General features: G+C 45.4%; 1 protein-coding gene across 1 annotated transcript in view; it reads right to left on the bottom strand.

Annotated features, from left to right (window-relative positions):
- Positions 1-5,389: 5,389 nt before the first annotated feature.
- The window catches only part of KLHL25 (kelch like family member 25), a 295,338-nt gene continuing 273,445 nt past the window's right edge, over positions 5,390-27,282 (bottom strand). The window contains exon 3 of the mRNA XM_069222734.1: positions 5,390-8,656. The gene's annotated coding sequence lies outside the window, so the exon portion shown is untranslated. The remainder of the gene's footprint in view (positions 8,657-27,282) is intronic.

Here is a 27,282-nt window from a genome sequence, read left to right as displayed (position 1 = left end):
TGTCTTACATTTGAAAGGGAAAAATGTAGAGAAAGACAAGCGGCAATAACACTTGTTTTGCTATTCTGTGTTCCCCCATGTCTCCCGATAAAAATGGTACCTCACTTTTAGGGGTAGGCCTAGCGCCCGCGACAGGCAAAGCCCCAAAACACAACGCGGACACATCACATTTTCACAAGGAAAACAGAGCTGTTTTTTGACAAGTGCCTCTCTGTGGATTTTAGCCTCTAGCTCAGCCGGCACCTAGGGAAACCTAGCAAACCTGTGCAGTTTTGAAAACTAGACACCTAGGGGAATCCAAGATGGGGTGACTTGTGGGGCTCTGACCAGGTTCTGTTACCCAGAATCCTTTGCAAACCTCAAAATGTTGCCAAAAATACACTTTTTTCTCTCATTTCGGTGACAGAAAGTTCTGGAATCAGAGAGGAGCCACAAAGTTCCTTCCACCCAGCGTTCCCCCAAGTCTCCCGATAAAAATGGTACCTCACTTGTGGGGGTAGGCCTACTCCCCGCGAAAGAAAATGCCCCAAAACACTATCTGGACAAATCAAAATTATCAAATACAAAACTACCTGTCGTTGCAGGGGGCACCTGCGCTTTTGGTCCTGCGTTCAGCAGCCTTCTAGGTAAACCTACCAAACCCAGACATTTCTGAAAACTAGACACCCGAGGGAGTCCAGTGAGGTGTGACTTGTGTGGATCCCCCAATGTTTTCTTACCCAGAATCCTCAGCAAACCTTAAATTTAGCTAAAAAAAATCTCATATTTCCCACATTTCTGCGTGGGATCACCGCACTAGGACGAATTTCATACCACCCAATGTTCCCCTCAGTCTCCCGGTAAAAATGATACCTCATTTGTGTAGGTGGGCCAAGTGCTTGTGAAAGAGAAGAGCCAAAAACATGTCGATATTGAGGGGGAACCAAAGGGGGTCCAAAAGGGCAGTTTGCAAAAAAACATTTTTAGGCTGACAAGTGCAGCAGAATTTTTATCGGTATAGATGAGATAATGCTGGGTGGTAGGAATTGTGTGGATTCCTGCAGATTCCGGAAGGTTCCATCACAAAAACGTGGGAAAAATGTGTGATTTCCAGCAAAGTTGCAGATTTGCTGGGCATTGTGGGTACAAAAATGGTGCGGGTGCATGTGAAACACCACCCTGGAATCACCCAGATGTTTAGTTATCAGATGTGTCTAGGTCTTGTGGATTTTTCTATAAGGCAGCGTCCCAAAGTCCATTAAGTGCAGCCCTCACCATTCCAAGTGGGACGATTTTGAGAGTTAGCAAAGCTCTCATAGCCCAAATGTAAAACCAAAACCCAAAATAATCAAATGTCTTCTTGCTTGCTGTGGGATAAGATGTTTTAGAGTGTGGGGGAGAGCTGAAAGACTGTTACCCCCTTCAGTTGGGGTGGGGGCATAACCAGGCCCATACTGGTTGGTAGCCACCACCCCAATATATATATTTTTTAATTCCCTGGCATCTAGTAGACTCTCTGCCCCTCTGGGGTGTGGATCAGGGGTAATTGCCCCATCTGCCCACTGGTGCAACTTTGGCCCCATTTATTTGGGGTGAGGGTATGGCCATACCCCCACCCTCTTATTTTGGAAAATAAAACTTCCCTGGTCGGCTTTCTGCCCCCTCCCCTTGGGGGCAGATGGGCCTTCCTAAAATAGGCCCATCTGCCCCCAAGGGGAGGGGGGGCAGATATGACCAACAGTAATGTGCCCCATGGGGAGCGACCCTTTCCCCAGGGGGCTGCCCCCCTAAAGAAAACACACGCATACACACACACCAATCCCTGGTGCCTAAGTGGTTTCTGCCACCCTTGGGGGCAGACTGGCCTAAAAAAAATCGGCTGATGGTCTAAATACAATCCCCCCCCCCCCCCCCCCAGGGGAGCGACCCTTGCCTAAGGGGTCGCTCCCCACCTCTAAAAAAAAATAAAAAATAAAAAAACTTTCCCTGGCGCCTAGAGGTTTCTGCCCCCCCCACCCCAGCAGATCGGCCTAATAACAATAGGCCGATCTGCCCCGTTGGGGGGGGGGCCAGAAATGGCTTAAAATAAATTTGCGCCCCCCCCCACCCCGGGAGCGACCCTTGCCTAAGGGGTCACTCCCATAGCATGACTTGGCACAAAAAAAAAGATCCCCAGTGCCTAGTTGTTTCTGCACCCCTTGGGGGCAGACTGGCCTAACAAAAATCGGCCGATCTGACCCCAAGGGGGGCAGAAATGGTCTAAATACAATGTGCCCCCACAGGGGAGCGACCCTTGCCTAAGGGGTCGCTCCCCATCTCTAAAAAAAAAAATTTGCCCTGGCGCCTAGAGGTTTCTGTACCCCCCCCCCGGGGGCAGATCGGCCGAATAACAATAGGCCGATCTGCCACCGATGGGACAGAAATGGCCTAAATTTGCAAAAAAAAAAACCCCGGAGCGAGCCTTGCCTAAGGGGTCGCTCCCCAACTCAAAAATAAATAAATAAATAAATAAAATAAAAAAATTAATAATTAGCCCTGCCGCCTAGTGGATTCTGCAGAAATGGCCTTGAAAAATATTTCCCCCCTCGGGAGCGACCCTTGCCCACGGGGTCGCTCCCCTGATGCCAGTTTCCATTCAAAAATCCATCCCCGGTGTCTAGTGGGCATTTCAAAAGCTGGATCGCTTTAGGGTCTGGCTTTTGAAATGCTCTGAGAGACTTCAAAGGGAAGGAAATTCCTTTCCTTCCCTTTGAAGCCTCTCAGGGCCCCATCACATAATCGGAAGAGAAATGCTTTGCATTTAGCACTCCCTCTGAGCTCAGTGCCGAGGACGTAATGGTTACGTCCTCAGCACATGAGCACTGTGCCGTATGACGTAACCATTACGTCCACGGCACAGAACGGGTTAAAAACACATGTTCTCTAGATAATTTACTAACCTTTGTTTGCATGAGGAGCTTGTAATGTCCTCACAAAACACACAAACACTGAGGAGAGCAGTTCAAATGTACACTTCATACATCAGACACCATCTCCATTCCAAGGAACAGCACGAGGAACAACTGCGCAGGGTAGGAAATGACAGTCCTTGGTGCCCTGGGAGCTCTCTACAGGAGTCTCATGTCTTCATAGACCCAGCAATAACAGATTGCAGGCTCTCTCAACTCAGGGCATCTGCACACCTTCAGATGAGAAAGAGCCAAGGGTGATGGGGCAGGCACTTTACAAGATTTACAAACTCAAATGCACATGTTTTTCCTAAAACTAAAGCATGCTTTCCTGCATGAGGCACAAGGGTAGCTTTCTACAAAGAGGTACGTAAAAGCATTTCATAAAGGTACCATGACGGTCAGCGCTGCCTGTGACATAGTGCTTTTTTCCCTTTAATTTCAGCTGGCAGGTGTGCAGCATGGGCCATGGCTAAAACAAGTGAAACAAGATTGTCAAATAAATCCTGCCACTTTGAAGTCAGAGAAGGAAAAGTAAACAAGCGCCCTCGGAAGTCAGCACCTGACATGTGCGCTCAGTCTTTCAATGCACAGCAAATGTGACAAGATGATAGCAAGATTTACAGGCAGGTTTACAGAAAGGGAGCACTTGGAAGGATACAACACTCTCTGGCATTTGACCTCAGTCTTTGAATGCACAGCAATTGTGACAAGATAAGAACAAGATTTTCAGGCCTGTTTACAGAAAGGGAGCTTTTGGTATGATACTGGTAAATAAGGTTTTGGCATTGGGAGGGATGCAGTGGCCCTGGAGAGCCTTAGCCAGCAAATGGAAAGCAAGAAAATGTGAGGTACAAACCACAAATCCAATAACAAGCAACGAGCAGAATGTATTCCCAGGTCAACTTTCTGAAGCTTCCCAAGATGTCTTTTGCATACCAGTGAGCTGTGCTGTCTGGTAGGCTGTGACATAAAAAGCCAAAGAGCCACAAGGGAATTAACCCTAAAAAGGCATGGAAAATCCATCTGCCCATGCTACTGTACATCCATACTTTGCTGATGGCATCTTACTGAGCGAGGAAGGGTTATTCATGTTTGGCTTCTGCTTTGCTACAAAAATGTGTAAATAATATCCCTTAAACGAAGTATATGGAAGCTAATCCTATTTTTTCCTTCTTCCCTCAAATGCGGATCTTTACAACGTCATCTTCCCCTGTAGCTGCGGTTACAACATATGCACCGAATATGTGAAAAATAAATGTTGATTCACCGTCCTGTTAACTTGAACGGTGACAGAAAACATGGGTTTCTAGAAACCACAGAGGTAGAGTACACATCTCTCAGATTCACCATAAGTTTTAGAGTTTGTGGTTATTTACCAACTTTTGCAAGGGGAACTGACCAGGAGAGCTTCCAAGCCTGCTCCTTGTAGTAAATGGGCTCATATGGAAATTACACTAAAGTCCGACTTGTGAGGAATATGTCCCATAGTTCCTGATTTTATGACTCAGGTATGTGATTTTATCCTTGAAACTTGAGATCAACTTAGGTACTCAAACAGCTTTGTGAACTAGGTCACAAGGTAAATTCTTAGTGGCCAAGGCTTTGGTGCTCATCTGAATTGGGATAGAAGATGGATAGCTACCTGAATAGGTTGGACACCCTGAACAGAGTTGCTTTAATGCTTTGCTGTTTGCTTGCTCTCTCCTGCTTATACTCTTTATATGCACGCTCTCACTTCACAACTCACTTCTCTCTGCACTCCCTACCCCACATCCTGTCCATCTCCCCATTACTCTGGCTGTCTTTTTAACAAGGGCCTGCAGCTGCCAAGTGTTGCATGCACACATTTTCACACACCATAGGAACTTTTGTTTTCTTTTATTTTACTAATCTAACATGGTGGTTTACCTTGTTAAAAAAAAAATTCAAAATGTCCACCAAGAGTCATAACGTGTGCATGCAGAAGCCTGTTTGCACACGCATCACGGGCAACCCTTTAGTATGAAACCCATTCAAATATTACTGATCATGCAGGCACATACACCTTTATGCATGTATCTGCATGCTGTTGCCAATAAGCATAGGTGAACCCCAAAGCTCAGCCTTTTAAAACTCAGATGCATTGGCTTTGCCAGTGCTTGTTTCTCTTGCATGTGTGTGTGTGTGTGTGTGTGTGCAAATCCTGGTAATCCTATTTCACACGCACATAAATCAGTCTGATGTGCGGAAGCAGACGAATGTTTGTCCACCCGAACTTCATATACCTCCTACCTAGCCGGTCTATAAACTATTCTACAATATTCTGCTGTCGACATCTGGAAAGTGTTTACTAAATAAGAGATAACATCATGGTTTCTATTAATGGTCAATTGTTAAAAGCAACATTTGCCATTTTAGTGTAAAAAACAAAACGGATACAATGCGATATTTAGATTTAAAATAAAACAAGACACTAAACAGACTTCAAGTAAAGTTTAATGAAGCTCTTGTCAAAGAATATAAAGGAAGGCATGTACAATCATTTATAAACGCCAGATCAGCGAGAAGATGGTCGCAAATCCACTCTGGCTTAAGCAAAGAATGCACCGAAATTGAAAACTCTCGGGCACGTCATATTATAAAATACCCATAATCCACAAATGGGATTAATTGGTAGGGTCCCCAGCTTGGCAACTTGCACTGTTTGCCTCACCAGAAGACCTCTGCTCTTCTTTCAATTCAAATTTTATATAGAACTAACATATATGCTTACAAATAAAAAGTTATGTTATAAAACGTTATGTTAAGCAGGAAACTAGACAGCATTTTTTCACAGTGCAAAGACATGTTAGCACAGCACACACTGGGTGCCTATTACAGACGTTCTGTTTCACACCTACACTGGGCCCAGTGGAAATCCCGCTCGTCCAGCAACTTATAGGGACCCTGACCCCATTACAAATTGAGGGGCATATTTACACTATGTTTGCGCCACATTCGCATTTTTTTTTTTTTTTCACGTCTAGCGTCAAAATAAAGGAGTTTGCATCATTTTTTGGATGTGTGCACCTACCTTGCATCAATGAGATGCAAGGTAGTGTTCCCATCTAAAAAATTGTGCTATCTCCATAGCCCCATATTTATTCCCCCATACTCAAATGACGCACGGGTGGGAGGAGGGGCTAAATAATGGTGCAAAGCTTGCTTTGCGCCATTATTTAACGCCTGTGTCAGACCAGGCGTTAGGAGACCTGTGGACGGATTTCCATGGTTAAACACCATGGAATGGGTCCACAGGTGCCCTCCCCAAGCCCCAGGAACACCCCCACCCACACCAGAGAGACACCAGAGAGGACCTGTGGACTGATTTCCATGGTTAAACACCATGGAATGGGTCCACAGGTGCCCTCCCCAAGCCACAGGAACCCCCCCACCCACACCAGAGAGACACCAGAGGACATCTTTCTTGAAGATGCTAGCCCAGGTTTAGCGCTGGCTTGTGCCATTCAATAAACATGGCGCCCGGCTGACTTTTGTGAAATGATGCGAGCCAGCGCTAAACTTTTAGCTGCAAAACTCCGTTAGCGCAGTTTTGCAGCAAAAAGCATAAATATGGGCCTAGAGTCACATACCAGGCGCTTAAAGACTTGACCAAAAAATGGTGGACTCCGCTAGGGCCCACTAAACGATGTGTCTTGGGAGTATTGTTGTGGACTAAACCGCATCAAAGTGGCACTCAGTCTTGCAAAAGGGAAGAGTGTGAGGAATAGAAAGGGAAGAGTGCTAGGCTTCTCAGGTGCCTAAAAAGATACCCTGCCATGGCCATGTTGAACATATCTGCATCACAGAACAACCTCCTGGCTGCTTTTGACAGGGCTGTGCAGCCGCCTTTGGCCACAGATTAGTGCTAAAGTTAAATGTGAACTTGGAGGTAGAAGGCCACAAATTGAAGATCATTCCCAAATTGGAAGAAAGGTTAACATGGTGCATGTTCTTTGATGGAACTTCGTATTGTGCCAAACCAGTAATATATCATTCTGAATGTTTTTTGTGAAAATCTGTCAGAACTGTGCAAATATGCCATCCGGTGTTAAGAGTAAAATGTCTGATTATAGTTTCAAGAGGGAAGACCATGTGACTGCAGAGGAAATCCTCATCCCTGAATGCGGAGTTTACACATCTGCTGTGCTTTAAATGGTCAGGCGTATATAACGTTCAAACAAAAGTATGGCCTGGCTCAAAAGTGACAATAAGAATATTTGCGGATTTTGTACTGTAGGTCGAAAACAACTGGAAAGAGAGCTGCAGTCTATTCAGACATGTCCTGGAATGTCCCATACTCCTCCTGGCAAACGTTCTTGTGTGTTCACTTTGCCGCTCCATTCCATGGTATGAACCCCACCGGAGAATGTTCTTAAACGACTTATTAACTCGCTAGCACAGTGAGGTGGAAAAAGCTTCCCTCGAGTCAAAGCTCATATTTTGTAACAGTTCCTGTTCATTTCTTGCAGTGTAGATTCATCCCCTCATTTATATGTTCACTAAGATTACACCAGGAAGGTGCCAGTGACATTTTACCCAAAATGTCAACCAAGTGCTATAGGCTATATGACTTCTGGACATTTCCCGTGATCTCCTTCTTGTAGAAGGTTGGGCAATACCTTTATGAACTAATTTCTTTCTGAGCAAAGTCTCCCCTTAAACAGGTAATCTTTTTTCAAGTATATTTCTATGTTTTTTATGACTTAACAGTGGAATAAACTACAGGGATTTTGTACTGCACAAGACTAACTGACAGTGCTGACCATGTTTCACAATGTAGATGTGGCAGGAACTTTGTGAGTTACTGGGATCTTACATATTCAAGTAAAGAAGCAGAAGGCCACCATGCTTTTGTTTTTTAACCTCGATCGTCTTGTGTACACAGACACCGGCACAATGCCTCCTCAGCGGGTTCCTAACAACTACTGGTTAGAGTACTCGCCCTGCACCGAAGTTAGGGGACAGTGCATCGAAAAAGTGTTAAAAAAAGACAGCAACGTCAAGAAAAAAAAATGCTCCTGACACCGTGGGCACAACAGAGTACTTCGAATTTCGCCAACAATGCCGAGGCACCCTGAAATTGTAGTTTGGCTGCGGCTTCCATTCCTAAGAAGTGTCATCTCTCTCTTTAAGGGTTTCGTACACAACATGTCTCAGGACTGATATCTGCAAATGAAGGCACAGTCACCCTAGACCAGTATAGTTCAAAACAAACAGTCTAAAAGTGCCTACCAAAGAAGAACCCAAGGCGCAGATGCTAAGGCAGCAAACCTCAGCCTGTTATTACGCAGGGAGCTGGGGACACTCCCACCGCGACTGTACAGCAGAAAAACAAATCTAAATTCCACGTCTGAATAGGAATCAGCTGGAGGCCACGTCCTGCCTTTTCCAAAGCACAAGCTTAGAACGTTACTCTTTTGAAAAGTGGTGTTGAGAACGGTCCATATTCAAACTGAGTTTGATTACAATTATCTCCCTCCCGCTGAGAAAATTTCAAAACCCTACAGATGTTTTTGATCTCTCGAACTAGCCGCTTCTTTGCATGATAGGGGAGAACAGCGCACATAAATGTCACCCACTGACACGGTTTCTGGCAGTCCTTGCTGCTGCCAAGGAGAAATCTCTTTGTCCATTCTAGGGTAAACTGGGCCAGCCCTCAATCGCAGCGTGTAGACCTCGAGATCCAAAACACTCCCAGACAGCATCTGCAGAGGCAATCAAAAGAGGAAAAAACACATGAAAGCCAGCTCATTAAAACCAACTCTGGTCACTGTTTACAATGACTGTGAGGTTATTTTAAATCGTGAAAAACACATCTGTTTAGTTGGCACAACAATTTAAGTAATGCTGGTTTAGAGCAGAACAGTTTTGCAGACTTTTTGTTTCACGCGTTGAAATATTTTAACATCCTGATTTGTATTTTACTTTTGTGAGGAGCCATGACTTCTGCATCTTCTGTAAACTACCCTACTTACATAAGAAATTCCATATTTCACCAATATCACGCTGTCCTGAAAGAAAAACAGCCAAGACCACTTCTCCTCCGATGCAAATGTATATTTATTTATTTAATCGTGCAGCAACAACCCAACGCATAAGGAAAACAATGTGGATTTATTTATTTCTCTCTCTCTCTCTCTCTCTCTCTCTCATTGTGGTGGGTGACAACAACACAAATAAATGCATACAAATTAAGCTGGTGCAGGGGAAATGGTGCCTAGGGGAGAGGGTCAGACGAAGCAGTGATATTAACAATAAAAAAAACAAGCTGGATGGGGAGGATCTGGGGACACAATAGGAACAGCTAGGGGAGAAGGTAATACTTTGGAGAACAATGGGTGGTGTGGGGGAGTGAAGGGAAAGTAGCTACACACAATGTGGAGAGAGCAGGAAAATACATGCACTCCTATAGAATGCAAGTTAAATAAAAAAGTAGTGCTCTAAACCCAAGCAGAGTCAGCAGTGAAAAATATAAGTGAACCAATCACACTCCTAGAAAGAAATGTTCGGTGGGAGGAAGGGGGTAAACATGAGCAAGGAGGAACGCCACTGAATCAAGCGGAGACAACTGAGATAGCCAACAAGCCATTTAGTCATGAGCAAAGGGCCGACACAAAGCCAACTCTATGTATATTGGAAAGAACAGGTCTTAACATCACATAGATAAAGCTGTCTGTGTCTGAGACCCAAAAAGACACAATTTGGTAGCAGTAGACTGCTCACAGCTCAGGGCCTGAGTGCCATTGCACCTGTTACACTAATTACAGCTACTTCCTGAGAACCACAAACAAGTTATCTATCTTGCTATTCATTTCATGGTGAACTGCTGTAGGAAAGTACCATCTTGCCTGGCATGTTACCCCCATTTTTACATGTATGTCAGTTTGTTTTTGCCTGTCTCACTTGGATCCTGCTAGCCAGGACCCCAGTGCTCACAGTCTGTGGCCTGAATGTGTGTACCTGTGTAGTGACTAACTGTGTCACTGAGGCTCGGCAAATCAGAACCTCAATGCTTATGCACTCTCTGCCTTTAAAATTGTCACTATAGGCTAGTGACCATTTTCACCAATTCTAATTGGCACACTGGAACACCCTTATAATTCCCTAGTATATGGTACCTCCAGGGTATTGGGGTTCCAGGAGATCCCTATGGGCTGCAGCATTTCTTTTGCCATCCATAGTGAGCTCAGACAAACCTTACACAGGACTGCCACTGCAGCATGAGTGAAATAACGCACATGTTAGATCAGAGCCATTTTACACAGCACTTAAGTAACTAATATGTCACCTATATGTCTAACCCTCACTTAGTGAAGGTTAGTTGCAAAGTTACTAAGTGTGAGGGCACCCCCTTTTAAGTTCTAAATGCACAATGAGAATGGGATCGTTGTTTTTCTTGGAGGTGCAGGAACCTTTGAGGCAGACAAAGTTAAAATCTAAATCCACATTGTAGGACTGCTGGTCTTTTTTTGGGGGGCCCACTGAAGCCGCAAAATCTTTTTAATAGTTTCCAAACTTTCTTCTGATGCCCAAACAACCATAGGAGTACACATCTAAGGTCTGCAGGATCTCAATGGAGGCACTTAGAGACTTGGAGTGTCAGGCAGAGGGGTACAACAGTGTTCACTTCCTGGCCATCTGCTAGTGGTCATCTGGGCATTCCAGGCAAAAGGCTTCTTGCAGCTTGTTGTGCCCCTGTAGCCACACAGGGGGTCGACCAAAAGACCCTTGGAGTACACAACTTAATTCTAGGTACAAGTGTAAGCAGGTCCAGGGCTTCAGGTTTCATCAAAGTAATCAAACGGCAGGTGTGGTCTTTCGTCTGTTCTTCCACAGGCCCAGAGAGTGTTCTAAAAATGGTACCTTGAGGTTACATATATATGCCTGGCACTAGCTAGTGGATAGAGGTGTCTAGGCCCATTCCTAACCAATAGGGTAAACGTTTGCAGGGACAACCCTTCACACTTCTACAGTAGATCCTGTGTGCTCTACTGCAAACAGTCCCGCAGTGCACCTTAGTCCCAGAATACAACTTGGGGAAACCCTTCCCTCCATGTGAAAAGCCTTTGTGCCCATCCAGAGGCATGGCCAGGGTAATGAGCAGCCCCCTCTTCTGTGGCCACTCAAAATCAGGTCTGGAAGCAGGATTCCTCCAACTGGGTTTGGTGCGAGCCTGACAATAGGGACAAAGGCAGGGCCTTTCCAGGTGTCACCTGACATTTACTTGTGACGGGGCCAATCCTTTGAATTTAATTAAGTTCCTGGGCCCACCGCAACTGGTCTTTTTGCCAGGGGAAGAAAAAACCTCCCTACTCTCAGACTGTTGTCCCTGCTCTGGGAGCAGTCATCATACCTCATTAAGGTCAAGTGCTTGATTGACAACTGTAAATGTAAATTTGCCTCCAGGAACTTCAGGAAGTGAAAAAGGGACTTAAATCAGTCAATCAATAATCTATATTCGATCATTTAAGAGCAGATCATAGAAGATACAATAAATACATATAATAAAAAGTCAAGGACCAAAAAAATACCTACAAGTTAAAAAGTACATTGTGATCGTTTTGCACATTTTAAAATAGATCCAACATCTGCAAATACATTCAAGCACTCGGCTGCAAATAAAGCAATGCTTCTTTGCATCTGTGAAATTTGTACTTACATAAAAGGGGTAATAATTTGTTGTGTAAAAGGGAAATAACATTTACCAAAAAATACAAAGTGCAACAAGGTATGATTGGACACCTAATTGCACAGACAGCTACATATATTAGATGAGCCAAATGGCCTTGTGGGAAGCATAAAAACCATGTAACAGAACCCAGTCTAAACTGTGCCAGCAACAAACACTCCCAGGATCCCGGCACCAAATTCAAATAAGGTGCTAGCACCAATGCAGATTGTCCAAGACAGTATTCCCTTCACCAGCTCTCTGCCCTCTCTTCACGTCCTTCTATCAAATTAAAAACAATCCTAAATCCACCCTTTATCCTTTTTACATATGCCAGATGGGTTCTTAAAAATGGATGGGCAACCAAGAGCAGCTGTTTTATCCCTGATGTATGTAAGTCGTGGAATTCTAATCCCATAGGTACAAGTAAAGTAGTCTAGGATAATCTCTCTATGTAGACTAACATGCTCATTATACCAGATTGAGCACCACAACAGCAAAGGAGCAAGGTTGATCAAATCCTCAACATAGTTCATACCCAATTTGTGGTGGATAACAAAGTGAGAAATTGTCGGGGAAACCCCCATAATGGATCTACAGACTCTGTTTTCCTCTGTTTGCATACAACCCACGTCACTGTAGCCCCATACCCCTGCTCCACAGGATAGAATAGGAATACATTTCCTTTTGTAGATCTCAACTATAGGGTTTACAGGTGTTTTCCCCACAGAGGAAATGAGGGAGAAAATTGTCCCAAATACTTGTCGAAATACATTTTTCTAACACACAGTGCCCAAGTGGAAGAACTGTCGAACATTAAACCTAGGTAAGGAAACTGGCTCATTCTCTCAATACATCTGTCATTGATACTCATACAGCAGGTTTTCATATTTTTAGGGCCACAGACCATAATAAAGGTTTTTGACAAGTTAGTTTCCAAGTGTAGCTCTTTCATAAAAGAGACAAAGGTGGCAAGAAATGAATTAAGGCTATGTGCCATCCTGCCAAGCAACACTGCATCATCTGCATATAGAAGCACCGGAATGTGTTTTTTATTTACCATCGGGACGTTTGACTCCCATATTCAAAAGGGCAGATTCTAGCCCGTTTACGTAAAGCAGGAACAAAAAGGGTGCCAGGAAACAGTAGTTTTGGACGCTCAGCTTAACTGAGAAGGACGCAGTACATTCATCTCCTTCCCCATATCTAGCAGAGGCAACCAAATCCATATATTTAGGCATCTCAAGAAGGTTACCAAGCCCCCTTCCAGACCCATGGCAGTTAAAATATCCCATAATGTCGATCTATTTACACAGACAAAAACACTGGATAGGTCCCTAAATGCTGGTCGAAGGGATCTATGTTTAGTAAACTTATATTTGCATACTGAAAGGTGCAGGTTTAGACATTGTTCTACTGTTCCAAGACCTCTCCTGAACCCATATTGGGCCTGTGAGAAGATTTGTTTCTCAGTGGACCAGAGGAGGAATCTATATAGCACACTTCTACCAATGATCTTGACCAGAGAATCGAAGTGGGAAACTGGAAAGTGGCATTTCGGATCCTGAGTGTCCCTTTTAAAAAATAAACACAATTATGAAGGATCGCCAGGAGGTTGGTATACCAACTTTACATGCTGAATTAATAATATTTGTAAGCAGGGGGTCCCAGAATCCAGGATTTTCCTTTTGTAGATCCACAAGGATCCCATTGGGGATAGCGGCCTTTCTGGAGGGATTATTAAGAATATCTTCAAACACCTCCCAGAGGAAAATATAATGTCAAACTGCAGTGCGGAATCGTCCTCATATTCACTGGCCTGGTTACTATCATTGGTATGGGAAATTTACTAAAATGATGCAGCCACTCCTCAGGGCCAATATGTACACGGACTCTGTTAGATGTATTATTTAAAGGGAGGCCAACATGTGCTGCCTTCCAAAAAGCTTGGGTGTCTTTGGCTTGACAGGTGTACATCAGTTTTTCCAACTGTTCGGTTTTCAGATAGTCCTTTCTCTCATTTAACATCAGCGTATATTCCTTCCTGCATGCTTTTGTAGCTTCCTTATGTCTGGGGTTAGGCTTTAATTATGATCGAGCCCGTTGCTTAAGGTCTTGGCAAGTAAAGCCCCAACATGAAAATTTAGCTCCCAAAAGTTACCCAAGACTACAGCAGGGTAATTTATTATTATTATTATTAGCTGAGTACCAAACTAATCGGTACCCAGCATCTTTCGTGGCATTGGCCCTATCTTGGGAACTCCTACTGAAATAGATATGGGTTTAGGATTGCTATATATGCTTCTTTATTATAAACATAAAGGTGCATGGTTCTTGACACAAAAATATAATCAATTATAGAACCAGGCCTCTTACTGGTATATGCCAGAAACTCATGCAGCGTTAGGTCATTTATGACACTTGCTAGGTCATGTAGCGCCAAATAAGAGACTAAATGGCATCCCCCTAGAATCCATATTCGAGTCAGGACTGGGCTCACGCTTAGAGGGGGAAAATACAGAGGATGACAAAGGGGATAAAACACCTAGTTTAGCATTAAAATCACAAGCCAATAAGAGGTTGAATGGTATCCCCAAGCACGAGTTCCTGTCGGCTACTTTGTCTACAAATTCAAATACACAACAGAAAGTTTGATTATCCTTGGCTGAAAAATCATTATTACAAAAATTCATTACGATCAAACTAAAACTAGATCCCCACACCTCAGGCCAAAGGCCTGCATATTACTACCCTCAAATGAAACCATCTCCATATTACAATCACTGGTATCTTTGAACTAGACAGCCAAACCCCCTTCAGACCTGCCAAAGCCTTACGAGGAGGCCGGTAGATTATAATATGTATAACTGTCCAGCGCCCACGTCTCTTGTAAAATTACAATATCAAAGCTATTCATGGGTATGGCCCAATCTTTAATCTAGAATTTGGAGGCTAATCCTGCAACGTTCCAGATCAATAACTTCAAATTGAAATTGGGAGGAAAGGTCTGCGTAGTCAACTGCTTCAGCACTGGAGACACCAGAAGAGGGGAAGTAAGATCATCATGACGCTTCCTCTCATACGGGTGACAAAAGAAAGAGGTACTCCTGTGGACATCGACTTCAGCAGACAGGTCTATGATTCTGTTTTTCCCCCCACAGATGACTCTGGGCTAACTGAGGTGGCAGACTGCAAAGGATTATTATTAGTAGCATGATGTGAACTGTCAATCTCAGGGGAAACTCGCAGGACCAATTCATTGTTATGGCCACGCTCCTTGCCTCATTGTTAGTCACTTTCCTCCAAAGAAGACTAGGCCATAAACCTGTTTGAAAAAAAAAATGTATCAGCAAGATACAGTGACTAATTTGGACTATTTTGTGGAACACAGGAGGGTAAAGATGGGCCCAAATGTCTGTAGAAGAAGCCAAGTGGTAATCACTTTATTGGACCAGGCTTTAGTGTTCTTGCCCTGGCATGAGATATAACTGCACCCACCACTTTGGGCTGCTGAAAACTGACAATTATGCAATCACCTTTGAATTTCCTAGACAAAGGGTCCACCCCTCGAACCCTGCATACCAAAAGAATCTCATTGTAGAGGTGGATATTACATTTAACATTGAAATAGAGCCAATCAGTCACTTTCTTTTTTTTTTTTAACTGGGATGGAGATTCTATCGCTCCAGGGGCCAAACTTGGAATGTTAGCCATATTGCCACATACTGACAACATGCTGCTGGTAAACAGATCAATGGGAGAGGCTCTGGTTGATTCTGTTTAGCAACTTTGATTGAATAACTTTGTTCTGGCAGTAAGATACTATCCCTCCTGTGGATAATAGTACTGGAAATATGTCCTCAGAGCCAATAAGATTAGCGTTCATGGAGGAAGTCTGGGTAACTGGGGAATTTGGGATAAGGTTATCACAAGATGTCTGCCTAGCAGGCCCTAACACATGCCCCTCTCCATAGTTACTCAGACATTTTTCAATTGCAACTAAGCGATCCCTGGGAGCAATTTTGGCTCTAGAAGGGTACTAAGCCTTTTGCTTAGGGTATTCCCAAAAAAATGCTAATACATTAGGGGGGTTATTCTAACTTTGGAGGAGGTGTTAATCCGTCCCAAAAGTGACGGAAAAGTGACGGATTTACCACCAGCCGTATTACGAGTCCATTATATCCTATGGAACTCGTAATACGGCTGGTGGTATATCCGTCACTTTACCGTCACTTTTGGGACGGATTAACACTCCTCCAAAGTTAGAATAACCCCCTAGGTGTCTTCATAGCCTGGGTTGGAATTGTTTGACTGTCTGGCTCACATGCCCTAGGCTTCTGGGCTTGTTTTCTTTGCTTAGCTCAGGGGGAGACTCCAAGGGATCTTTGGCCGGTTTATATGCCAGTGGCCTCCTCTCGTGCTACTGCTGGGGAATGCACTGGAGCCCTGTTCACACTAGGCGAAACCTGGCTGTTAGAAATGGGGTCTTTGGTTGACAGTCAGGTTACCCCCTGTTCAAGCAAGGACCCTCACTCTAGTTAGGATAAAAGAGAATCACCCTCAGCTAACCCCTGCTTACCCCCTTGGTAGCTTGGCAGAGCAGTAGGCTTAACCTCAGAGTGCTGGGCGCAAAGTATTTGTACCAACACACACAGTAACTTAATGAAAACACTACAAAATGACACAACACCAGTTTAGAAAAATAGGAAATATTTATCTAGACAAAACAAGACCAAAACGACAAAAATCCAACATACACAAGTCAAGTTATGATTTTTTAAAGGTTTAAAATAAAAAGAGTCTTTAGGTAGTTGTAACAACACACTAGCGCTGCTAGCGTGTAAATGTACCTGGTTTGCGTCAAAAATAACCCCGCACGGGCTGTGCGCGTCGAAAATAACCCTGCACGGTTATATGCGTCGAAAACAACTCGGCACGGCGATGCGCGTCGAAACAGCCAGCCACGCGACGGTCCGAAAGTCCCGCGGCGCAGGTTGCGATCTCTCAGCCTTCGTCAGCGATGCTGCGCGTCGTTTCTCCTGCTCCGGGCGTCGATTCTCCGGTCGCGTTTCCTGCGGCGTCGTTTCTCAGCTGCGGAGCCGGCGTCGCGTCGTTTTCTCAGCCGCGATCGGATTCGCGTCGATCTTTTCTCCGCACGGCGCTCGGTGCGTGTATTTTTGTCCTTAGGCTGCCAGCCTCTCCTTTCAGGGTCCCAGGAACTGGAAGGGCACCACAGAGCAGAGTAGGGGTCTCTCCAGAGACTCCAGGTGCTGGCAGGAAGAAGTCTTTGCTATCCCTGAGACTTCAATAACAGGAGGCAAGCTCTACATCAAGCCCTTGGAGATTTCTTCTTCAAGATGGAAGGCACACAAAGTCCAGTCTTTGCCCTCTTACTCTGGCAGAAGCAGCACTGCAGGAAAGCTCCACAAAGCACAGTCACAGGCAGGGCAGCACTTGTTCCTCAGCGATCAGCTCTTCTCCAGGCAGAGGTTCCCCTTGATTCCAGAAGTGTTTCTGAAGTTTGTAAGTTTGGGTGCCCTTCTTATACCCATTTTAGTCTTTGAAGTCACCTTCCTTCAAAGGGGACTCACACCTTCTTGTGAAATCCTGCCTTGCCCAGGCAAGGCCTCAGACACACACCAGGGGGTTGGAGACAGCATTGTCAGAGGCAGGCACAGTCCTTTCAGATGAGAGTGACCACTCCACCCCTCCCTCCTAGCAGAGATGGCTAATCAGGAAATGCAGATCACACCCCAGCTCCCTTTGTGTCACTGTCTGGTGTGAGGTGAAAAACAACCCAACTGTCAAACTGACCCAGACAGGGAATCCACAAACAAGGCAGAGTCACAGAATGGTTTAAGCAAGAAAATGCTCACTTTCTAAAAGTGGCATTTCCAAACTCACAATCTTAAAATCAACTTTACTAAAAGATGTATTTTTAAATTGTGAGTTCAGGGATCCCAAACTCCACATGTCCATCTACTCTCTAGGGGAATCTACACTTTAATCATATTTAAAGGTAGCCCCCATATTATCCTATGAGAGAGAGACAGACCTTGCAACAGTGAAAACGAAATTGGCAGTATTTCACTGTCAGGACATATAAACCACATTACTATATGTCCTACCTTATCCATACACTGCACCCTGCCCTTGGGGCTACCTAGGGCCTACCTTAGGGGTGCCTTACATGTAAGAAAAGGGAAGGTTTAGGCCTGGCAAGTGGGTACACTTGCCAAGTCGAATTTACAGTGTAAGAATACACATACAGACACTGCAGTGGCAGGTCTGAGACATGATTACAGAGCTACTTATGTGGGTGGCACAACCAGTGCTGCAGGCCCACTAGTAGCATTTGATTTACAGGCCCTGGCACCTCTAGTGCACCTTACTAGGGACTTACTAGTAAATCAAATATGCCAATCATGGATAAACCACTTACATACAATTTAAACAGGAGAGCATATGCACTTTAGCACTGGTTAGCAGTGGTAAAGTGCTCAGAGTTGAAAAGCCAACAGCGACAGGTCAGAAAAAAATAGGAGGCAGGAGGCAAAAAGACTGGGGATGACCCTGCATAAGCAAAAGTCCAACACGACCCCCTACCAGCCTAAAGCCAGGGGAGAACAATCAATACCTTGATGTACTTCCCTGATTGGGGCGATAGAACAGGGACCCAGGCCCACAACAGCAGGGGCATGTTCCAGTTCTCCGCCGTCCTGACTCCAGTTGGATCCCTCTGTCCATACTCTCAGGGCCCACTAAGCTAACCCATGGGGAACCCTTCTCCACATCTACAGACACCATCTGTGCAACACCTAACTTTACTTTGCTCACAGATGTATTGCAATGGGCAGATAGTACCACCAGGGCCAACACAGTGGTGTTGCCCACTCCACCCCCGGGGTGTGACTCTCGTCCTCCCCCCCCCAGGGGCAACTCTGTCCACCAGGACAGCAAGCCACAGTGGCCCCAGACAACTGTCAGGGATGAGAGCCCGACCTCAGGCCTCTCTAACCACTGTGACTGTGGAGAGTGGGGGGTGGTAGCCCCAGGTGCCTGGCACCCTTTGACCACTCTCTCTTCCACCAGGTCAGGGATGACAACCTGACCCTGGTCCTCCCCTCTGGGGCTCTGTAACCTCCCTGCAGAAGCGGCACCCCCAGAGTAAAAAACTGTCAGGGTGCTCGTAGAAGCAGTCCTGCACAATTCTTCCACCAGTGCAGGGATGTTAACCTGAAACTGATCCTCCAACCTGGGGTCTGTACCTTCAGGTTGGACCAGGGCCAGGGGTGAGGCTTCCCTCCCCCTGCCCTCTCTTCTGGGGTCCTGAACCACCCAACTAGGAGCGGCCCCCCCAGAAGACAACATGGTAGGGGCACTGTTAGCAGTAGCCCCTTCCTCCAGGTCAGGTGGGACACCCTTAACCTGGCCTCCCAATCCAGGGTCTGTACCCACAGACTGGATCACTGCCTGGCAACCCAGGACTTCCTGGGGGGCATACCTACCCCCTACCAGGTCAGAGTTTACCCTCTGAACCTGGTCATCCAACCCAGGGTCACCACCCTGCGGTTGAACCACTTCCTGGCACACCAGGACTTCCTTGGGAGCACACCTACCCCCTATCAGGTCAGAGTTTACCCCCTGAACCTGATCATTCAACCCAGAGTCACCACCCTGCGGTTGAACCATTGCCTGGCACACCAGGACTTCCAGGGGGGCACACTTACCCCCCTCAAGGGACACACTGTCCCGAAGGGCCACACAAGAGTCTGGCTGGTGCAGGTCTCCTGACCTCTGCCCATCTGACAGAGTCTGGATTCCCCCCAACCCAGAAATGGTCTCACCAAGGTCATTCATGGGGGGCTCTGCTCTCAGAGCTGACCCCTGACCCTCCAGGTTCTCCACTGGGGTCCGCAACCCCCTCTCAACCCTCTGTCTGGACTTCTGCACCCCCTCACTAGGAGTGGTACTGCCAGACACCAGAACTGGTGGGACGCTGGCTACAGCGGCCCCCCCAAGTTCTCCTGACACTGTGGGGTCTCCCTCAACAGATGGCCCTATGGTACAGGCTAGGCTCCCCTCCTGGTGTTCCCGCAGGGAACCCTCCAGGACCTGGGACCGGATCTCGGGCACCTTGGGCCTCAACCCATCCCCATTCCCTCTCCTCTGAGACTGGACATGGGGTCCCTCACCCATCCCACTACACTGGGACCTACCTGGGACACTACAATCCTTCCCTACCTCACCTGGTTGGGAACTACCTAGACCACTCCTCTCAGGAGCACCCCCAAATGCCTCTTCAGACTCTCTGGTACTCACCCAGAAGTCTGCCCCCATTGTAAGCTCCCTGGGGTCAGAGAACTCACACTCCACCTGGTGTTGGCATAGCTCTGGAAAATAAGGACTAGACATATGCTCTCCAGCAATTACATCACTCAGCCCCTCACATGAATTAACCAAAGTACCCTTCACCCAACCATCCAGTGACTCTGCTTTGAAAAAGCACCCCACATCACCCTCCTGAGACTGGTGAGACAGTACCTGACTGTCCCTGACACTCAACCCACACTCTTCTGGGATGTTTTCACACTCCATAACCAGGACTTCTACCTGGGGGGAACCCCTCTCCCTGTCACTCTCACCTAGAGTCAGTAGAGTGTCCCTCCCACCAGTAGGAATATGACTCCCCATGCCAGTTCCCCAATCCACCTCAGGGACCCTGTGCATCACTGGAGCTACCTCATACCCCTGAACCTCCTGGCGTGTGTTAACTCCCTCCTTCAAGTAGGGCACCACCTCTCTGGGCATGTGCACTTCTGCAGCATCACTGGATATACAATTGTTGCTGCCACCATTCCAGCTGGACTCAGCCCTCATGACTTCCAGCTCTTTCAATTTAAGCTCGTAAGCATAAATCATTTTTTTAATCTCTAAGTTCCTCCTCCTTTCTTCCAGCTCCCAATCGAGCTTTCTCTGTTCCACCTCTAGACTGAGCCTTTTCAGCTCCAACTGGTACTCCCTCTCTGCCTGTCTGTCCTGTAACTCTCCAGGTGTCAGACTCTTGGAGGACACACTGCTACCTGCCCTGGAGATTCTCCCCTGAGACATAGCAGGCCCACCCACTACATCAGTGTGAGTGACTTGCAACTCCTCTTCCCCCTCTGGCTCCTCATCTGTGTGCCCCTCAGCTGCTTTGGCTGTCACCCAGGCCCTCAGCGCCTTTTGCAGCTCATCCTTCTTGGATGAGCTCTTAATGGGACAGCCAACATTACTACAAAACTGCTTCAACTGAGCCACTTTGTAGCTCTCCAATTTCTCCAAGTCAAAAGCAGCTTCAGCTAGGGCATCTCCAGACTGAGACATGATGAGAGGTAAAAAAAAATATGCACAGTTCCAAAAACAGAAAAGCAAGTTCTCAAATGAAGTTTCAGAAAAGTCAATCACGGGATCAGCGAAAAAAAAAAAAAAAAGAAACTGAATGCAGAGAAAAACAGTCCAAGTAAAAAAAACAAAAATCACAAGACTAGTAGTATGTGGTCACGTAGTGGTCTGAGATCAAAACAGTAGTGTACACTTAATTACTGTATGTCAAGTACAAATACAAGTCCAATCCCGACCGCTGGTCACCAATGTTAGAAATGGGGTCTTTGGTTGACAGTCAGGTTACCCCCTGTTCAAGCAAGGACCCTCACTCTAGTTAGGATAAAAGAGAATCACCCTCAGCTAACCCCTGCTTACCCCCTTGGTAGCTTGGCAGAGCAGTAGGCTTAACCTCAGAGTGCTGGGCGCAAAGTATTTGTACCAACACACACAGTAACTTAATGAAAACACTACAAAATGACACAACACCAGTTTAGAAAAATAGGAAATATTTATCTAGACAAAACAAGACCAAAACGACAAAAATCCAACATACACAAGTCAAGTTATGATTTTTTAAAGGTTTAAAATAAAAAGAGTCTTTATGTAGTTGTAACAACACACTAGCGCTGCTAGCGTGTAAATGTACCTGGTTTGCGTCAAAAATAACCCCGCACGGGCTGTGCGCGTCGAAAATAACCCTGCACGGTTATATGCGTCGAAAACAACTCGGCACGGCGATGCGCGTCGAAACAGCCAGCCACGCGACGGTCCGAAAGTCCCGCGGCGCAGGTTGCGATCTCTCAGCCTTCGTCAGCGATGCTGCGCGTCGTTTCTCCTGCTCCGGGCGTCGATTCTCCGGTCGCGTTTCCTGCGGCGTCGTTTCTCAGCTGCGGAGCCGGCGTCGCGTCGTTTTCTCAGCCGCGATCGGATTCGCGTCGATCTTTTCTCCGCACGGCGCTCGGTGCGTGTATTTTTGTCCTTAGGCTGCCAGCCTCTCCTTTCAGGGTCCCAGGAACTGGAAGGGCACCACAGAGCAGAGTAGGGGTCTCTCCAGAGACTCCAGGTGCTGGCAGGAAGAAGTCTTTGCTATCCCTGAGACTTCAATAACAGGAGGCAAGCTCTACATCAAGCCCTTGGAGATTTCTTCTTCAAGATGGAAGGCACACAAAGTCCAGTCTTTGCCCTCTTACTCTGGCAGAAGCAGCACTGCAGGAAAGCTCCACAAAGCACAGTCACAGGCAGGGCAGCACTTGTTCCTCAGCGATCAGCTCTTCTCCAGGCAGAGGTTCCCCTTGATTCCAGAAGTGTTTCTGAAGTTTGTAAGTTTGGGTGCCCTTCTTATACCCATTTTAGTCTTTGAAGTCACCTTCCTTCAAAGGGGACTCACACCTTCTTGTGAAATCCTGCCTTGCCCAGGCAAGGCCTCAGACACACACCAGGGGGTTGGAGACAGCATTGTCAGAGGCAGGCACAGTCCTTTCAGATGAGAGTGACCACTCCACCCCTCCCTCCTAGCAGAGATGGCTAATCAGGAAATGCAGATCACACCCCAGCTCCCTTTGTGTCACTGTCTGGTGTGAGGTGAAAAACAACCCAACTGTCAAACTGACCCAGACAGGGAATCCACAAACAAGGCAGAGTCACAGAATGGTTTAAGCAAGAAAATGCTCACTTTCTAAAAGTGGCATTTCCAAACTCACAATCTTAAAATCAACTTTACTAAAAGATGTATTTTTAAATTGTGAGTTCAGGGATCCCAAACTCCACATGTCCATCTACTCTCTAGGGGAATCTACACTTTAATCATATTTAAAGGTAGCCCCCATATTATCCTATGAGAGAGAGACAGACCTTGCAACAGTGAAAACGAAATTGGCAGTATTTCACTGTCAGGACATATAAACCACATTACTATATGTCCTACCTTATCCATACACTGCACCCTGCCCTTGGGGCTACCTAGGGCCTACCTTAGGGGTGCCTTACATGTAAGAAAAGGGAAGGTTTAGGCCTGGCAAGTGGGTACACTTGCCAAGTCGAATTTACAGTGTAAGAATACACATACAGACACTGCAGTGGCAGGTCTGAGACATGATTACAGAGCTACTTATGTGGGTGGCACAACCAGTGCTGCAGGCCCACTAGTAGCATTTGATTTACAGGCCCTGGCACCTCTAGTGCACCTTACTAGGGACTTACTAGTAAATCAAATATGCCAATCATGGATAAACCACTTACATACAATTTAAACAGGAGAGCATATGCACTTTAGCACTGGTTAGCAGTGGTAAAGTGCTCAGAGTTGAAAAGCCAACAGCGACAGGTCAGAAAAAAATAGGAGGCAGGAGGCAAAAAGACTGGGGATGACCCTGCATAAGCAAAAGTCCAACACTGGCCATTAATTGAGGTCTTTCCCTGTATTTGAGGACGCAGGGGAGAGTCCAATTCTATGTCAGGACCGTAGGCGTGGATTATGCCTTGCTTTCTCCACTTTATTGATCCAGCAGCCAAGAAAAGAAACAATAACTACAACTCCCATTAACACTTGGGAAAAAGGAGTACAGTCCATAACATAGTCCTTCCTTGGTATCTCCTCCTCCTCTTTCTTCGCTGCTCGCAGCCGAGTTAATTCATCATTTATTCTTGCTCTCGTTAATTGTGTGCCATTGTGTATTATTTGTATTGTTATTCGGCTTCATTGTGATTATATTGCTTTGTTAACTCGCGGGAGCGTTTTCGCCCCTTCGCAAGCGTTTTTAGTTGGTGCACTGTAAGGAACTTCCCGACGACCGTCAGAGGGTGCTCGTCGGGAAGGTTTCCCCTAGCAACGGACGCGCTGAAGGAAACACGCGCTTTCCTTTTTTATCCTCAGAACGGAGCGAGTTTTCTCCTCAGCGCGTTTGTTTTTTCGCTTGCATATTGAAAGTTCCCCTGCCTGGAGAGAGATGGCCTGCTTGCTAGGGTCTGTATTTATATAATTTTAAACATTTAAAAAAGAAAAAAAAAAAAAAAAGAAGAAGAAGAAAGGCTCTGACGGCCCCTTTTGCTTCTTCGGGGTCTGTATTTTTTTTTTTAATGTAACATACTTAACCCTTTCGATTATAATATTGCCTTTTTATGGGACATACTCCCAGGCAAGCAATAAATATTGCTATTTACCCCTCTAGATTTCTCTGTGCACTGGGGTGTTGCTGTCCCTGGCTTTAGCCTATCTTACTTAAGTGTATAACACTCTTCAGTCTATAAACTGACACCCAGTTTTATATATATATATATATATATATATATATATATATATATATATATATATATATATATATATATATATACATACATACATATATATATATATATATCGAGCAACAAAAGAGCACTGCACTCCCGGAGGCTAAGTCATCCAACATCTTTATTAACGTGCAATTTAGAATTCCATCAGACTCCACAACGCGTTTCAACAATCTGTCTTTTTCAAGTGGTTTTGTCTGCTGCTAGCCCACCATCTTCACATTAAGGGCTTTTACACTGGATTGTGGGATTGGTAGTTAAGTCACTGATTACACCTGAGCCTACTGACTTCATTTTAGCGTTTTTGGCACGATTTTTGCTCTTTCATTCAGTAGTAGATAGATTAATATCTCTTAGTGTTCATTATTTATAGTGCTTCGTGCCAATGCAAATATTATTCACATAATTCCCCAGACTCAGAGATTATTTCATTTGTTATTAATTCGTTTTTCAATTTGTAGCGTGACTTAAAGTGCCAGCTATGCACAGTTCTTAACATATTGTTTAAAGTTCGCATCCGGACCCCAATTGCCGCTGAATTTTCTTTCAATGGCGAGGCCGCATCGGCACCAACAGTTTTCACTCACAAACACTCACCAATGTTTATTGCTGAGGTTGTTAACTCTGTTTGAAGTTGCGCCAGGCGTAATTGAAGTAAGAATCCTTTATTTCAAGTCTTCAAATGCTGAGTGCACACGCTGGAGATTAGTATCTCCTCGCCCACTTCAAATTCCTCGTATGATGTAACACAATCCTGTCGGTGCTGGGTGCTGCCACTGTGATTGATTTGCAACTCCACTGGTCTTCAAACAGTGACGCACTCTGGCTGCTGGTGCAGATAGAGGGTTAAGACCAAAACCCTTGAAATATCGAGCAACAAAAGAGCACTGCACTCCCGGAGGCTAAGTCATCCAACATCTTTATTAACGTGCAATTTAGAATTCCATCAGACTCCACAACGCGTTTCAACAATCTGTCTTTTTCAAGTGGTTTTGTCTGCTGCTAGCTCACCATCTTCACATTAAGGGCTTTTATACTGGATTGTGGGATTGGTAGTTAAGTCACTGATTACACCTGAGCCTACTGACTTCATTTTAGCGTTTTTGGCACGATTTTTGCTCTTTCATTCAGTAGTAGATAGATTAATATCTCTTAGTGTTCATTATTTATAGTGCTTCGTGCCAATGCAAATATTATTCACATAATTCCCCAGACTCAGAGATTATTTCATTGGCATTGGCACGAAGCACTATAAATAAGAATAAAAGAGCAAAAATCGTGCCAAAAACGCTAAAATGAAGTCAGTAGGCTCAGGTGTAATCAGTGACTTATCTACCAATCCCAGAATCCAGTATAAAAGCCCTTAATGTGAAGATGGTGAGCTAGCAGCAGACAAAACCACTTGAAGAAGACAGATTGTTGAAACGCGTTGTGGAGTCTGATGGAATTCTAAATTGCACGTTAATAAAGATGTTGGATGACTTAGCCTCCGGGAGTGCAGTGCTCTTTTGTTGCTCGATATTTCAAGGGTTTTGGTCTTAACCCTCTATCTGCACCAGCAGCCAGAGTGCGTCACTGTTTGAAGACCAGTGGAGTTGCACATATATATATATATATATATATATATATATATATATATATATATATATATATATATATATATATATATATATATATATATCATATTTCTGTAATACTACTCTAAATATTTTATCATTTATATTATTCTATACTTTTTTCCATATTTCTAATATGGATCCTAATGAGAAGAAGGAATTTTTTTATGCTGTGGACGCGTCCATTTATAGGGCTGTCTCTGAAGCAATTGGTCCCCTAGAGGACAGACTATCTCAACAGATAGCGCGCAAATGCGCAAAGTTCTTAGCCTCTACTGTTATTCCTTCGTTCCCTCCTGCCTCCAGTGATGCTTTCACAGGCGCGCCTCCAGCTAAGCGTCCTCGTGAATTGGGTATCAACGTAAATCTTTTTGATAAAGTCAGGAATTCCCTAATTTCCCCTTCGGACCCCCCCTTTTCTTTAGATTCCTCAAGGCCCCTGTCACCAAGCTTCCCTAACAGTGATTCTTCTGGGGACCAGGAAATGGACGCCAGTCCATTCAGACCTTGGCTTCCTTCTGGGCCGCAGCCTGCTCCTCAAGTCTCAGACATGTTAGATCCAGATGACATTATCCATCCTAGGTCGTCTGAATGGGCACCGTCTGACAAGGTGGTATCTTACGTAGCGGCAGGCATAAGGGAGCCGCTGGAGAAGAACACTCGTAATTGTCTTTGGGCAGAATGTCCTCGACCTTCTTTAGCAGACAAGGTGGCCATCACTCCGGAGTTAGACCCCAGGATGTCTACTTTTCTTCAAAAATCCATAAAAGATCGTAAGAAAGGAATTGACAGGTCTTGGAGGGCATGTCAAGACAAACCTCTTGATGCCTTGGGCCCCTTGACAAAAATCCTGGACATGGTGGAAGATGCTAAATCCTCTGGTACTTTAATTTCTCCCGAAGTTCTGTCAGCTGACCACAGCGCGCTATCATTTTTTTGGGGAATGCTAACTGTGCCCTTTCCACCGAACGCCGATGTTCTTTATTAATTAAAGTGGACCCCAAGCTAGGAGATCTAGGCGATTCTGAAGCAGGTCCGGTAGCGCAAGGAGGTTTGTTTGGTGAACCCTTCATAAAGGAGTTAGGGAAGTTTGTCAATACTTTCATTTCCCTGGACAAAGCACACTCCCCAATGAAAAAGGTTTTTCCCACTCGAATTTTCCATGGGGCCGGCCGAGGCAGGGGCCGCTCGTCTGGCTGTCTACAATCAACCAACTCCTTCAGAGGTCAAGGCTCCAGACACAGACAGTTCCAAGATCACAACCGCTTTGCCAACTTCTACCCAACAAGGGCCAGACGCTTCAGACATCGTGGTGGCAGAGGATCTTCATCAACATTCTCTTACGTTAAGTGTTATCCCTTCTTCCCTTTTAAAAGTAGGTGGTCGTTTGGCGAAT

This window comes from Pleurodeles waltl, chromosome 3_1 (assembly GCF_031143425.1).
Source record: "Pleurodeles waltl isolate 20211129_DDA chromosome 3_1, aPleWal1.hap1.20221129, whole genome shotgun sequence".
NCBI classification, from domain to species: Eukaryota; Metazoa; Chordata; class Amphibia; order Caudata; family Salamandridae; genus Pleurodeles; species Pleurodeles waltl.
This window is presented reverse-complemented; position numbering and strand designations above follow the sequence as displayed.